The sequence below is a fragment of the Pinus tabuliformis genome, chromosome 7, assembly GCF_031772625.1.
Source record: "Pinus tabuliformis cultivar Carrire ecotype Pingquan chromosome 7, CPIR1, whole genome shotgun sequence".
NCBI classification, from domain to species: Eukaryota; Viridiplantae; Streptophyta; class Pinopsida; order Pinales; family Pinaceae; genus Pinus; species Pinus tabuliformis.
Window position 1 is genome coordinate 1,367,674,873 of NC_142293.1, and position 16,313 is coordinate 1,367,691,185.

Sequence of the window (16,313 nt, forward strand, 5' to 3'; positions counted from 1 at the left end):
GATAGTCCTGTAACTAAATCTTTATTTTGGAAATTATTTTTTGACGGTTCTACGTCTAACGAAGGAGCAGGAGCAGGATGCGTGTTAATAAATCCAGAGGGAGATAAAAATATGCTAACTTGCAAACTCGAATTTGATTGCACCAACAATACTGCAGAATACGAGGATTTAGTCCAAGGATTATACAAAGCAATCAGACTAGACGTCAAATACCTTCAAGTTTTCAGAGATTCTGAAATTGTAATCAGAAAGGTACGTAATACTATACATTTTCTATCAGGTCATTTAAAACACTACCAATCTTTAGTTCAAGATCTGACTGAACACTTTATAGCATTTAATATTTCATCAATTCTCGGACTCCAGAATGCTAGTGCAAACCTATTAGCTAACGTAGCTTCCAAGCTGATTCCTTCAGAATATTTTAGCCCTGCTCGATTTTCAGTTGAATTAATTTTTGGACCATCTATTCCTGATAACATTACCAATTGGAGGATTTTCAACGACGATCCTAATATTTTGAGTTTCCTCACATCTGAAGGATCCTACACCAATCAAATAATTGACGAATACCAACATGACCGACAATTGAAACAAGATAGCACTAACAATGCCATACCTAAGTTAGTATTCAAGTTAGAAGACCTTTATGATTTGAAAGATCGGTTTAAAAGATCTACCAATTCAAAACTCCAAAGTTCAACTTTGAACTATGATGTAGTAAATCTAGGAACTGATACCAAACCCTAGAATATCAATCTAGGCCTTGGTCTAGCTCCTGAAGAAAAATTAGCGTATATTCGTCTCTTGAGACAATAAAAAATGTCTTTTCTTGGAATTACAATGAACTGAAAACCTATGACACCTCCATCATCCAACATACTATTCCAATGATAGACGATGAAAAACCTGTCCAACAAAGTTGAGAAAGATCCATCCCAATCTAGAAAACCAGATCAAATATGAACTCAATAAGTTATTGAAAGCCAAAATAATTTTTCCCGTTTGACATTCCAAATGGGTTTCCAATATGGTCCCTGTTAGAAATAAAAAAGGATACATTAGAATCTAGGAAAAACTTCTTGAAAGGGAAAACCTCCAATTGCTCAATCACCTGTAAGCCCAGAAATTTGTAAGAAAGCAACGATAGAGGTAAAAAAGTAAAACTTGAATCCTAAAACCAGTGGTATTTGTCAGAAATATCTTCAAAATGGTATGTACATATGCACAAAAAATACAAGCATGCTGGAGACAGAAGGCTCAAGAAAAGGCAGAATCAATCCAAAGGTTAACCAAGTTGAATTGGGATTATTACTGGGCATACTTGGTAAAACCAACTCATGAATTCTGCCAAGAAGATAGCACCAACTCATGAATTCTGCCAAGAAGATAGCACCAACTCTTGCCGATTCTGTTTTCATAGCACAGCTAAAATTAGAAGTCGGTCAGCCGACTCTTTTCAAACAAATGTTGAACGCGTGCGATTTCAAGGAGTAGATACAGAAATAATTAGTTAGTAGTTTTAATTTTAGATTCAGTTTTAGTTTTAATTTTGTTTTATTTTTGCCAGAAATGAGGACAGTCATTTAAACCGCATCCTACATTTTTGTAATAATTTATTTTTAGATTTAGTTAGTAGTATTTAAACCCTTCTCATGCGTTTAGAGAAGGGTCCTGAAATTGATCAAAAACTGATCCCCAGAACATGCACTTTTGTACCCTCTGAGGAGGTTTTGATGAATGAATGGAACATGATTTATTGATATCTTTATTTAATATTTGCTACTGATGTTGCACTTCTGTACTCTTAGTGGATGTTGGATTAAGAAGAGATAAATCATTATCGCTTGAAGCTCATGAGTAGAACTAGTTATAAATGGTACTTTTATCTCTTAACTATTTCTGCCTTTGTGTTAAAAGTGATATTCATGTTCAGTTGTTTATACATTGATGCGTGAATTCTTGAGTTATCATTTGGCACTTTTGTACGGTGATATCTATTTATTTATGCTCAATGTATGAGTAGCTTATTATGCGATATGTTTTTCACAACTGTTTCGTCTAACTTTTTATACGAAGTGGTTCATCTTTATTGAATTTTTTTCTCATAACAGTTGAATGATATTTATTATCAATTGTTATCTGAAATCATTTTAAATCGCATAACAGAAGGATTACACCCTGGGATAGTGTAGACTTAGATATTTCTGCTTATTAGAATACAATTTGCATGTTGAAAGAATAACTTCGGCGTAAATCACATGTAGACAGACATTTGTCGACGTGTTTCCAACCAACTAGTGTGGTTCATCATGAGGACAAGTGTGGTTGCATGTTATTAGATTAGAGTTAGAATTAGAGCATCTCACTTAGGAACTTTTAGAAAGGAAATATCAATTCTTCACACAGACACATAAATTGGGAAATTGGTTGCATATCCCCAGTCGGACCCACTATACCAAATGGAAAAGGAGCTGCTAACCAAGTTCCGGACCGGGTGGGTATCCCCCTTGTTGTAGACCCGATTTTCGAGGCTTCAATAGATTCCTACAAAGATTTGCATATCCTAACATTAGTTCTCTGAAATACACCATACGGTCCATCATCTCGAAAACATTTATCACCACCTCCCCTTGCACATCGTAAACTTCCATGTTGGTCGATAAAACCTTCCCATTCATGGATCACCCCATTGCATATTTTTACTATAGATTCAACAACTTATGTGATATGCTAAAACAAAGGACAAGAATCTACTCTACTCATTCGAAAACCAAATTTTATCAATGAAGAAAAAAGCATAAAAGGAAGAATTTCAATCACACATAACATAATATTTTTCTGGGGAAAGCAACTTCTCACAACCACAACTCTCTATATTGTATTAACAAAAAGATCTAAGAAGAAAATGCAATGCTTGTTCAACCCGAATAATCTCTTCACAAGTACAATCTATCTCTCTGCTTCACAAACCAGCTCAAGCCAACACTTAGCCAATTTTTTTGCTTGTCCAGCCCCTACTTCCTTGTGAAATTATGAAGGGAATTAGCCCATATTTAATTGGGAAAATCCCTCACCACAACTGCGCAATCCATCATAGGCCTTCTATTGATTGCATGCACCATCTATACAACTCGGAAAATTATACAACTGATAGTACATTGTCTGTGAACTCTAATCTCAACTGGTCTTCCTCTGAACTAACATGCATGAGTTATTTATGAGTGAATCTTCAGTTAACTAGTGGAGCAATTAAGTTGCACTGAAGTTTCTCCCCACTACTAGTTCCTCCAACTGTTTGAACTAGTTTAACTAACTATAACTCAATTAGATTGAGTTAATTAATTACAACTCAAAAGAACTCAACTTGGACCCCTGAAATTTAGGAATAACTCTACATGACTCAAGATAGACTTCCAACTCGAATTTATTGAGCCAACTAAGTCAAATTAACTTAGTTAGAATTTTGATTTAATTCCTAATTTAATTCAAGGAAAAATTAAATTAGGATTTCTTGTTGCTATGTTTAACACTCCCTCTCAACAAGAAAGGGATTATCTGCTACCCTGATCCTACCTCTATGAAACTTGAATTTCCATCTTGACAATGCCTTTTTCAAAATATCTACATCCTGCTCCTCTGTGGGAATGTGCTACAACAACATGATTCTCCTCTGCACACAGTCTTGAAGATGGTGATATTGGATATCAATATGCTTGGACCAATCATGAAAAACTTGATTCTAAGAGAGTTTGGTACAACTCTAATTGTCACAATAAATCATTGTTGGATCCATATGATGACCAAACAAACCAACAAGAACCTTCCTCATACAGATAGCCTCACAAGCTACTTGACTAGCAGCCATGTACTCTACTTCTCTTAAACTGAGGATAATTGATCTATGTTTCCTGTTGTACCAAGAAACAGCTGTTGACCCAATACTGAAGATCCTGCTTGATGTGCTCTTCTTATTGGATAAACCACCTACCTAATCTACATCTATGAAGCCTTGAATCTTCACTCCCTCTGTCTTTCTATACGAAAGACCAAACTGAGTGGTGCCTCTGAGGTATCTCAACACATGTTTGGTTGTCTTCCAATACAGTTTGGGAAGCTTAACCATAGCTTGACTAAGTTGGTTAATTGCATAACACATGTCTGTTCATGTATTCACTAAATACATGAGTGAACCCACAAGTTTTCTATAAATATTAGCCTCCACTACTTCACCGAAAGTAGCATCCTCCTTCCTCCAATTACCAACTAGAGGAGTCTCCATGGGTTTACTGCTCTCCATGTGGAACTTTTTCAGTATCTCATTGGCATACTTTCCCTGAGAGGCAAATAGTTCCTCATTGCCTTGCCATACTTCCATCCCCAGAAAGTAGTGCATGAGCCCCAAGTCCTTCATTGTGAACTCTCCTGCAAGATCCTCTTTACAAGACTTGATCAAGTTATCATCATCTACCAGAATCAAATCGTCGAGATATAAAACAATAATCAACAATTTACCTTCAACCACAATATGGTGAAGGTTCGCATCTGCTTCCCTTTTGGTGAAGCCCAACCCAGTGAAATAGTTATCGATCCTGGTGTACCAAGCATGGGGTGCTTATTTTAGTCGATGCAATGCTCACTTGAGTCTGCACACATAAGACTCTCTATTGAAGGTCTCAAATCCTTCAGGCTACTCAATATACACCTCTTCCTCAATCATGTCATTGAGGAATGTTGTCTTTACATCCATATAAAGTATCTTCCATTCCATTTACATTTATAGTGATAGAATGGATATGATTGATGTGTACCTTTCTATAGGAGAAAAAATCTCATCGTAATCATTCCCCTTCACCTGAGAGAACCCCCTGGCCACAAAATTGGCCTTGTGTTTCTCTACACTACCATCAGCCACTTGTTGTACCTTGTAAAGCCATCTGGAACTCACCACTTACTTGTTTTCCAGTCTTGGGATCACTTCCCAAACATTTTTCCTGATAATGGAGTCATACTTCTCAACCATGACATCAACCCAAACTGGTTTTTGCATTTCTTCCTCAAAAGAGGATGACTCAATCTCTACACTCCCGCTCATCAGAACCACGTAGCCAGTGTACCTCTCGATGACCTCCTTTACCTGTGTTGTGTTGTGAGTGCTCCCACATTCTCTGTGGCATCATGAAATAACCAGTCAACCGCTCTGGTGTGCTTTCTTCCATCTCTAGAAGTCTCTGCATGAGTGGGTGTTTCCACTCCCTACTCCTCTACATGTGGCGGCTCCACATCATCCCGAGGTTCCTCCTTTGGAGCTAAAAGATCCTCAACTACATATATCTTAATCTCACTCTCAAGGGAACATCTCATGGCCTTCTCTTCCTAGAACTTCACATCTGCATGAACCATTGTCATCCTATTTGTTGGAAGGTACACCCGATAGTTGTGAGGTGTATCAATGTATTCCAAAAATATGCCCAACTCAGCTGTTGGCTCTAAATTTTTCTATGCATATTTGGTAACATGGCAATAGACTGATGAACCAAAGATCCTAAAGTGTGCCACATCTGGTTTCTTCCCTAAAAAGTATTCTTCCAATGTACTCATCTTGAGAATTCAATGAAAGCTTTTGTTCTACAAATAAATAGTTGTGTTTCATGCTTCAGCCCACATGTGTAATGGTAGGCCCTGATCATGCAACATTGCCCCTGTCGCTACCACATTACTTCTACTCTTCCTTTCAGCCAACCCATTTTGCTATGGGTTATGAGGTGCTATCAACTCCCGGAGAATGTCTTCTGATGCAGAGAAGTTTTTGAACTCATTCAATACATACTCTCTACCATTATCGCTTCTGAGAGATTTAACTTTCCTGCCAGTATCATTCTCAACAAGTGCTTTAAATTTAAAAAACTTAGCAAACACCTGATCTTTCTTCTGGATGAAGAAGATCCAACACTTACTAGAAAACTTATCAACAAATATTATATAATACCTATTCTTGGTCATGGATGCTGTTGAGAATGGTCCACACACGTCTGAGTGAACTCGATCAAGGATCACCTGTGCTCGCTTGTCTTTGTCATGAAATGAAGCTTTGGTGTACTTCCCTAACGTACATCTTTTGCATGTGTCTCTCTGCTCTATTGTACCCTTGGGAAGCCCTGTAGAAATTTGCTGCAAGATCTTCAAATCACCATGATTCAAGTGACCCAATCTCATGTGCCACAACTCACCGATGTCTCAGCTCTACACCTTCTTTGATTTAGTGCTCAAAGAATCACAGCCTTCTACCTCAATTTGTAGAGGTTCTTCACTTGAACCCCTATCTGCTTCACCTGCCCTGTGGCTATGTGACAAAGGAACGCCTTTCCCTTACTAAATATCACATCATAGCCTTTATCCTCCATCATGGCAATAGAAACCAAGTTCTTCTTCAAACCCAGAAGATAGATAATATCTTGCAAGGTGAGGTGAGAACTAGACTCCCTCTAGAATGTAACTATACCGATGTTGGTTGGACTATTCCTCCCATCATCACTCATCTCAATATGCATATAGAGATCCTTCTCCTCCAAGTTACTAAAGAGCTCTTTGTTACCATTCATATGGAAAGAAGCTCCACAATCTAGGTTCCACACACTATCCATCATCCATGACACCATACAAGCGATGAGGGTAAAATCTAGTTTGAACTACAGAGCAAGAGCTTCATTTTCCACTCCTTTTGAGGGCTTCTTACCGACCTTCTTGTGCGGACACTTTGTGGCAATGTGTCCCAGCTCGTGACAATGAAAACACTTAATTTTTGACATGTTGTTATTCTTTCCACCCAGACAAGAATCTGATTTGGAATGGGATGACTTCCCCTTTCCTTTCTTTTCCTTACAATCTAAGGCACAATTATCCTCATCATCATGCTTTTATGAGGATTTGTTTCTAGTGTTCTGCCAAATATCTTCCTGTACCAAGTCGTGCCATAGTCGCTCCCACTTTGGTAGAATCTCCCTCCCATTAGCTGAGTCCTAGTAACTATGAACACCCTTGGGAAGTCCTAGAAGTGCTAGGCTCACCAGATCATCTTTGGAAACATTAATCCGAACACTTCCAAGCTCATCCCGACATTAGGTGAACTTGGTCAAGTACTTCGGAATTGTGTCGCCCTTCTCCATCTTGATTTTTTTGAGTTTGTCCTTTAGTTCCAGCTTCATGTGGTCACTCTTGTTTTGAAACAAGTCTGTCAATGCCTTCCGCATTGCAAATTGAGTTTCCTTTCCATAGATATTCGAGACAATATGATCTTGAACTCCTTCTAGGATAATCCTTCTCGCCTTTACCACACATTTTCTCATTCAACCCGATCTTTAGCACCAGATGTTGGAGGCTTCAAAATATCATGATCTATGAATTCCTTCAGCACATTTTCTTCCAACACTGCCTCCATCATGTCCTTCCAAGCTATCTAATTTGGGTTTCCCTCTGGGGCATACTCAAGTCTCAAACCATAGAATGACATCTTGTTGACTTTGAAGTATGAAACTACAAATTCAATTTCACATGCACAACTAACTTGTATTCTCCTCTTCTATAGTGAATTTAGCGCTGATACCATGTATATTTTTATTGTAGATTCAACAACATATGTGATATGCTAAAACAAAAGATAATAATCTACTCTACTCATCAACAGAAACCAAATTTGATCGACGAAAACACTAAGTAGAAAAGGAAGAATTTCAGTAGCACATAACACAATATTTTTTTGGGCAAAGAAACTGCTCGAAACCCCAACTACCTATATTGTATTAACCAGAAGATCTGAGAAGAAAATGCAAGGCTTGTTCAACCTGAACAATCTCTGCACAAGTACAATCTATCTCTCTACTTCACAAACCAACTCAATCCAACACTTACCCAATTTCGCTACCTGCCAAGCCCCTAATTCCTTGTGCAATTCCTAAGGGAATTAGCCCATATTTAATTGGGAAAATCCCTCACCACAACTATGCAATCCATCATAGGCCTTCTATTGATTGCATGCACCATATGTACAACTCGAAGATTATACAACTGATAGTAAATTGTCCCTAAACTCTAATCTCAACTGGGTCTTCCTTTGAACTGACATGCATTAGTTATATGAGTGAATCTTCAGTTAAATGGTGGAGTACTAGTGAAGTTTCACTAAAGTTTCTCCCCAATACTAGACCTCCTACTAGTTCCTCCAACTTTTTTAACTAGTTTAACTGACTATAACTTAGTTAGACTGAGTTAATTAATTACAACTCAAAATAACTCAACCTGAACCCCTAAAATTTAGGAATCACTCTACATGAATCTGGATAGACTTACAACTCAAATTTACTAAGCCAACTAAGTCAAATTAACTTAGTTAACTATTACAAGTTACTATAATAATAGAATTTCGATTTAATTCAAGGACAAATTAAATTAGGATTTCCTGTTGCTATTTTTAACACCCATGTTATAGACCCCCACATACTATTGGAATCCATGACTATATACTCAGGCCCGGGAGCCATTTCACTTACATGCCTTGAGGATTAGCCTCATTATTCTCATCTTCACTTATTGGTTACTAACCCTACTCCTGGGCCACCTCATTTATTTGTGAGGGATCAATTTGGCCTATCATCCCTCTATATGCCATAGCTCACTTTAATCACTTTGTCCACTTAATCCACCTCAACAACCCCACATTAAGACCAAACATTAGGTCCCCCTCCCTTTGCAAAAATCACCTTACCTCCATCATCATGCAGGTCACCATTTTCATGGTGAACCCACCTCTGTTTTTGTACATCCAAAACCACCTTTACATTCTTTTGGAAAGTGTACATATATTTTTTAGTAAAAGGGTTCCCACCCATATTTTCATGTCTCGTACCCAGCGACTGTCCCTAGTCATGCTTGGTTGTAGCTTGCTAATCACCACCCCATCTATTGATCATTCACCACACCAGTCAAAACATGCTTACACCTACCTTGGATGTCCTATCGACTCTAGGGACATCCCCCCCAGAATAATTGTTTGGCTGTCGCCACTCGTATTATAGGTCCAACCTCAGGAAGTTGTATGTTTCCATTCATGCTATCATCTTTCATTATCATAACTAGTGTACCCACCATATTACAATCATCTTTATTCATCATGAATCATCGAATCAACATTTTGGACGATTGATGCTTCGTTCTTGTCGACTTCAACACCCATCTTCCAAGATTGAAGCAGTACCTTGGGTGTTTTTCCCCCTTAAGGGACATCCTCAAGTGGCACAATGAGAATCACTATCGCCCATTGGTGTCATCGATATCACTAAGATTCGACATTAGAATAATTTTTTCATGTCAAGGTAGTATCGTACATAGTGACCAATGAAGTTCTCTCATCTAGTGGAAGACCCATGCATCGCTTAGCATCTTGTTCAACAGTGCTTACATTTTGATGCATGGGAGGTGCCTAGAGTTGAAGACCCATGCATCAATGAACACCTCCCTCAATAGTGTTTCACTTTTGATGCATGGGGGCATCTAATTTAGTCTATTTGTCAGAAGCACCCGTGAGGGCGTAAGTAGTTATCATCATAATCTATCTTCATGTCAACCACTACAAAACTTACTTGATAAGAATATTTCTAGTGTGCTTGTTATACTTAGTCACTAGTCATCATAATGAGCATGGGATATTCCCTCCTCATATAGACGCTTTTTTATCAATATTCCTTCATAGCATGGTTATCTTTTATCCTTAGCAAGGGTTTTCCCTACTCATCTCCCCATAAAGTTATTTTCTCTCTCAATAAGTTGATCAGACTCTTAAGTGAACATAGAAAAATGTAATGTATTTTGGCTATATGTTTTCTCCTAACCTCATACATCAAGGGGCACCCATTAACATGGAAAAATCGTACACATTTGTACAATCTAGATGGTGCCCAAAGTCATTTAGCAGAGCGTACAGGTGAAGACTTTCCAACTAAGACATCATAAACAAAAAAAAAAAATCAAAGTTTTCCAAAGGTTCAAGTATATATTTCGCCCGCCTGGCCTATCCAAAGGATAAAATTAGCAATTTTGCATGACTTTTTCTTTGATATTCGCGCGGTCAAGGGAAATTTTGACTCTGCAATCTAGGTTCACTCCACACACTTGGAACATTGGATTCCCTAACATGCTCCAATCAAAGATAGTCGATTTTGAGTTGCCCTAGAGATATGAAGCCCCTAAGGGATCCTTTTATCCTACTCATAAGTCGTTTTCTCATTAATGGATTAAAAATTATATATAAACAAACCATTGGAAGACAAAAAACAAGGCAATGTTATGCTGGAAAAATTACTCCCAAGCAATCTTGCATTCCATTGTTGAAGAAGAAGTAGAGCATTGTTATGTTGGCCAAATTATTTCTCAACAATCCAACATTCTAGTGTGGAGAGGATTTCACCATTGAGAGAGCCTTGATACTTATTTGAGGGGGAGGAGAAGCTTGCAAAGAGAGTGAGGGAAGGAACCTCCTTGTTGAAGATTTTGAGCACCATTGCTCAATGAATTTTCTCCAAGTGTTTAGCATTCATCTATTATACTCATCTTCTACTTTCAGCAATCAATAAAGGGATCCCTTTTCCATTACTTTGCTAACTTGTTTGCTTCATCAAGCATTATTTATGTATTTTTCTCTTATTTTTTATTTTATGTTGTGTTATATTGTCTTAGCCATTTACAATCCTTTTTTTACTCATGTTTTTCCACTAACGACAACCAATTCTATATGTTATTTCTTTGTAGGGAAGAACCAACTGCTAAGAAGGTGTCTTTTGGTACCCCATATCAACAAATACACCACCATAGGCACTTGAAAATCAATTAAGAGATTTTGTTTAGCTTTTGATCAGCATACGAATTCAAACTTCAAGAGGAGAAGGAGAAAGCACCTTGACAAGAAAGCAAGGAAAGCAAGGGTGCACAAGAGGAAGTATGGACAAAAACAAGTAAGGAAAAAAATTATATGTGGATTGCAGGTAACAGTGTGCGTGTGAGATTTATCATGTTGGGATTTGAATTCATAGTGCATTCACTGTTTTATTTTTTATGTTTGTTGTCATTGGTATGGGATTTTCTTGGATTGACAATGCTTTCATCCTTTCCTTGTCATTTCCTAGCTTAACAATGGTTTCAACCTTTCCTAGCCATTTCTTGGATAGACATGGTGTTCAAGGTTTCTTGTTTGTTTTAAGCTTCAAATGGCTAGTAGACTTCGATCCTGGTTGAGGTGTTCTCGAGAAAATTCCCAAGGGTCAAATCTATAGATGGGCTTCTCTTGGAACTCTTGACGATGGTTGGAGACAAGAAAATTCCTCTTGAGTTGGGAAGGAAGTCGGAGGCATCCAATCTCGTTTTGAGGTCAGTGATTTTTGGACCGGTTAGGTGAAATCATTGTGGTTGAGGGTTGATGTGGTTTGGTCTCTAGAAGCATTGATTGGTTATATTTTGGTTTAACCCATATGATCCCACATTCATGCTTGGAACATGGCACAGGGGTGATTGGATATTTTGGTTTAGCCAATCTATGTTCGAGTGGTACATGGAAGTCACTAATTTGGTTTGATTTTGCATATGTCAATATGATTTATTCTCTTATTGTGATTAATGAGAACATGTACTTGTTATTATGTTAATATTATGGTTGGTTTTTCATGGATTCTATTCTAGTTATAAGCGGGTTATACTTCTTGGTTATATGATGTGCTATTACTATGGATCCTGTTTATGATTAAATAAGTTATTGAATGGTTGATCAATGCATGGGATAATAGTGTTGTTGCAGCTACATGAGAGGGCATTGGACCTTCTTGATGATTTCCTGATGAAGTTCAGAAGTTTATGATCATATATGCATTCATGACTAGTAGCTTCTATGTTTATCATATGTTTGACAAAATTTGTATCATGTATTAGGCGTGTTTTGGGAAAGATATATGCCTACTATTAATTGTTTAGACTTGTCATCATCTCATAATTTATTCTAGAATGGGTTTTGGGCAGTTGTATGGAGGTTATCTTGAAAACGTGGCATAGATCCCACTTCCACATGTACAAAACTGGAAGATTTGGGTCATAACTGCATGCAGGTAGGCTTACGAGTGTAGTTGGAGCCTCATAACCACATGTATAGTGTTTCATGGGTGTGGTGGGGGTGTCAATCTTCTAAAAATGAGTTTCATCTCACGAATTGATCACCATAGATGGTTTTCAAGTTGTTGAGTGATCTAGTGTCCCTATGGGGTGGTATTATGTGTTTGATTGTAGGCCCCACTTCCATATCTAAAACTTGAAGGTCAGGTCATGTCATAGTAACACTCAGTTGATGTTTACCCTGGAAAGCTTGTAAAAGCTTGTAAATGTGGGAGGAGGTGGTTATATATTGGTATCAGAGCAAGGTTACAGCACTGGACCTTGGGGTAAAAGTATATCGTAATTCATGCTTATATGTTTATCATGCAGGAATGATGGTTAATGGTTGTTATATGTGTCATGGTTATATCCATGCATGTCATTTTATTGATGTTGTGGTTACATGAAAGTTAGAAGCTAGTTGATTTTTGCAATCATATGCATGTGGATCGATTGGTCATGCGTGATGGTTAACTTGTTTTTATATGAATTGTGGTCATATGTGTGATGATTATTGTCATTGCGGTTAACTTCTTGATATTATTATGTATTGTGTTAATCTAGACTAAGTTGTGCAGATGTGATAGCCTCCCCTGAGATACACTGAGGTATGATTTTGATTATGTTGTATATTTGGTTTATCTAACATGGTATGTTTGCAAGAAGTAAAAGTTCAAAGATGAAGAGCATGTGGACTACAATTCACATGAATCCCCTTATAGGAATGATGTGAAATCAGTGAAATGAGAGCAGCAAGGAGAATATTATTTTCCTAATCTAGTAGATACATTGAGGAGTTTGAGGGTAGAGAGCAAAAGTTGTAAGGAATATAATGACAGTTTGATTTAGGCACGGGAAAAACTTGCAAAGGCTAAGGAAAAGCAAATTGAGTTTAATGCAATGATTCTTTAGATCCTCGCAGAAGTAGGGATAGTTGAGAATCATTCATGGAGACTGGCAGGAGGAGAGAACTAATGCGCCATATGGTAGTAGGTCTCAGAGAAGACACATGATGGACAAAGATGATATAGTCAGAGGTGGTAGATCCTTGGATTCACTTGATAAGAGGGATAGCATTCATGGATTTTATTCTAGCTCTGGTTCTAGGAGACATCATCACCATCACCACCAACATCCTTATAGGAGGAGTGAAAGGGGATATTTCCTAGAAGAGTTCAAGAAATCTAAGCCTCCTAGTTTTGATGGTGAGTTGACTAAGTCAAAAGATGAAAAAGCATGGTTGCATGAGATGAGTTTGAAAGACTCTTCATGAAGAAGTATTTGTCTGAGGAATATCATGATGGAAAGGAGAAGATCTTAGGAAAATAAAACAATATACAAAGGTTCATCAGTGGGTTGTTAGTAGCATTCAAAGACCAGATTGAGTATGACGAACCTTGATCATTAAGGTGTTGTATCTCTGAGATGATAATGGTCAGCTATCATGCCAGGGCATCTAAGATATTTGTTTTGGGGGGTTTTGTTTTAATTTTGGAGGACCAATGTATGAAACAGATTTAAAACAATGATGCCTAACCTTTTTGAATAATACTAATATTTAAACAAAAGGTTGCTATTAAAATCCACACAATGATTTAGCTTGTCTGGTGATGAGAAAAAATAGAAAGATGATATGACTATTACAGTTTTCAAATAGAAAATTAAATAACCATAAGTAAGAAAACCTTCAAACAATGTTCAAAAAGTTTGACAGAATATGCCCAAGATTACAAAGATACTGATGATTTTATGATTTAGAGGGAATTACTTAAACAAACAGTTTCTTATAATTCATTCTCTTTAAAGATGATCACTTCAGAAAGCTTATAGGAGCAATTGAGACACAACTACTCCTACCTGGTTATCTTTATAAAACTTAAGAATATGAAGAAAACACAGTGAATGAAAACTGGAAAAACTTACAAGGAATACGAAACTGTATGAATGAAAATTCAGAATCCTTTGCTTTGTTATTAATGATTCAGAAAAAGCTAAGTACATTTAGTGCTTAAAAATGTTTCTTCAAGGGTGCAACCCTTAATAACTCGTGAAAGAGAGTTATTTATACAAGTTTATAGCTAATAAAATATCTTAAAGAAATTTAAAAAAAATAGCTTAATAAAAATCAGTAAAATGAACTAATAGTCGATCTGTCACTACTTTGGTGTTGAATTGTTGATGATTGTTCCACAAAACTCTGAATGGTGTTGAGTTGTTGATGATTGTTCCTGAGAATGTTGAATGTTGTTGATCCTCCTTTTAGTCAAGTAAATCAGTTAATTGTTCCTAGCATTTCTTATCTAGGATAGATAACTTAGTTACCCTTCTATAAACCTTGTACATTTCTATATATTTAGTAAAAGTGGTTTTTACTAAAAATATATGTCTGATTTCATTTAGAATGAAAAAGGTATCTCTAAGTGCATTCATCATAAGCCTTGGAGTTCTTGTCCCTTTTATGTTTGAAACTGAAATTGCATTGTTCTTGACCTCTGTAAGCTTGCGACATAACCTTCAATAGGCATTAACTTATCATTTATCACAAATAAGGAGGGAAAACCCTTGCTGGTCAAGGGTTCTAGCCTGCTGAAAAAACATTGGACTATGACATTAACAACGTTGCACTTTTCCTCCAACTGAAGAATGAGATTTATTTGTAATAACCTTCTTTACTTCCAGTATGGCTATTGTCCTGTCATCAATACCCAACTCTTGAAGCTCATAGTTGTCTTTAGAATTTAGAAACTTGATTATATCAGTAGCTATATATGGTTTGTCCTCAAGTTGATTTGAGATAGTTTCAATAGCTTCTTGATATTTTCCCAACAAGTCATTTTGATCAAAAAATATTTTGATATAAGGCCAATATCTTTGATTGATTCAATGATCTCTTCCCATATAATTTCCTTTATTAAACCCAATGTATTTCCAAGGTAAGAGTCTCTGACTTCTTTCTGCAATACCTCAATTTGACATTTTTCCCTCTACAACTCAGCTGCATGTGAATTGTCTACAAATGCTTTCATGTGTTGTATTGTCTTCAGCTGAGCCTGCAATTTCTTGATTTCTTTTGTCTGAATAGATAGGTTTTGAACAACTTCAGCAAGTTTTTCAGCTCCTTTTGTTGTTCTTGTGTTGTTGTTGTAGTTATAGAGACTGTTGTAAGAGGAACTACATCCATTGGAATATTGGCCTTTTTCACAGCGTCCTCTTTCTCTTTGACAAGATTTCCATTTGTTCCTCCATCTATTTTATTTGCAGATTTTGTTCCATGATGAGCTTCATCATGTCATATTTCTAAGTCTCAATTTCTTCAATTTCAGAATTTATTATTTTTCTTTTCTTTCTAATCTATTTTATTTTTTGTGCCTTCCTTTTTTTGGGTATCTATTCTAACATTTTATTTGATATGGACTTATTCATCAAAATATCCCTAACATTTTTTGTCTCTTTATTGTTTTTTTCCATATCCTGACTACAACATAGGGCAAGTCATCGAAAATCTGAAGCATTATTATGAGGTGATTATGAGTAGTCAAAGTGCAAGCTTGAGTTCAAGCGTGACTGCAAAGGTAATGAGAAGACTAAAGGAAAATTGCCTATGGAGAGAGAATACCTTAAGATGAATGTGACAAGAAACATGGCTATGTATAAGAAGTTCAATGAAGCTAAGAGGACATGGGTCTCAAAATATAGAGAAGCAGAATAAAGGTAATGGCATAGAACCATTGTGTTGTTGAACCTGTGGTGGATATCATCACTGGAAGGATTTCCCTTTTTATGAGGGTGGTGCAGTGGGATCATGAAAATCCTCATATCTATAATTTGCAGGAGGTGCGGATAGTTGGCGATATAGGTCATAGCATTCCCCATATCTATGCAGCAATGGATCGCAGGCAGGAAGGGCACCAGACCTCCATCATTGAGGTGGAAGTGGAAATAGGGGGAGAGTTCTAGCCAAATCCTCAATGCATCCTACATCACAATAAGCTCACGCTTTGGAATCGAGTAATATAAAAAATTAAAGTGTGTGGAAGCACTTTGGGGTTGAGGAAGCTACATGTAAGATCGTTGATCAAACCTAGGTATGATAACTAGTCTCCATTTACAGTTAGATTCATAAAGCG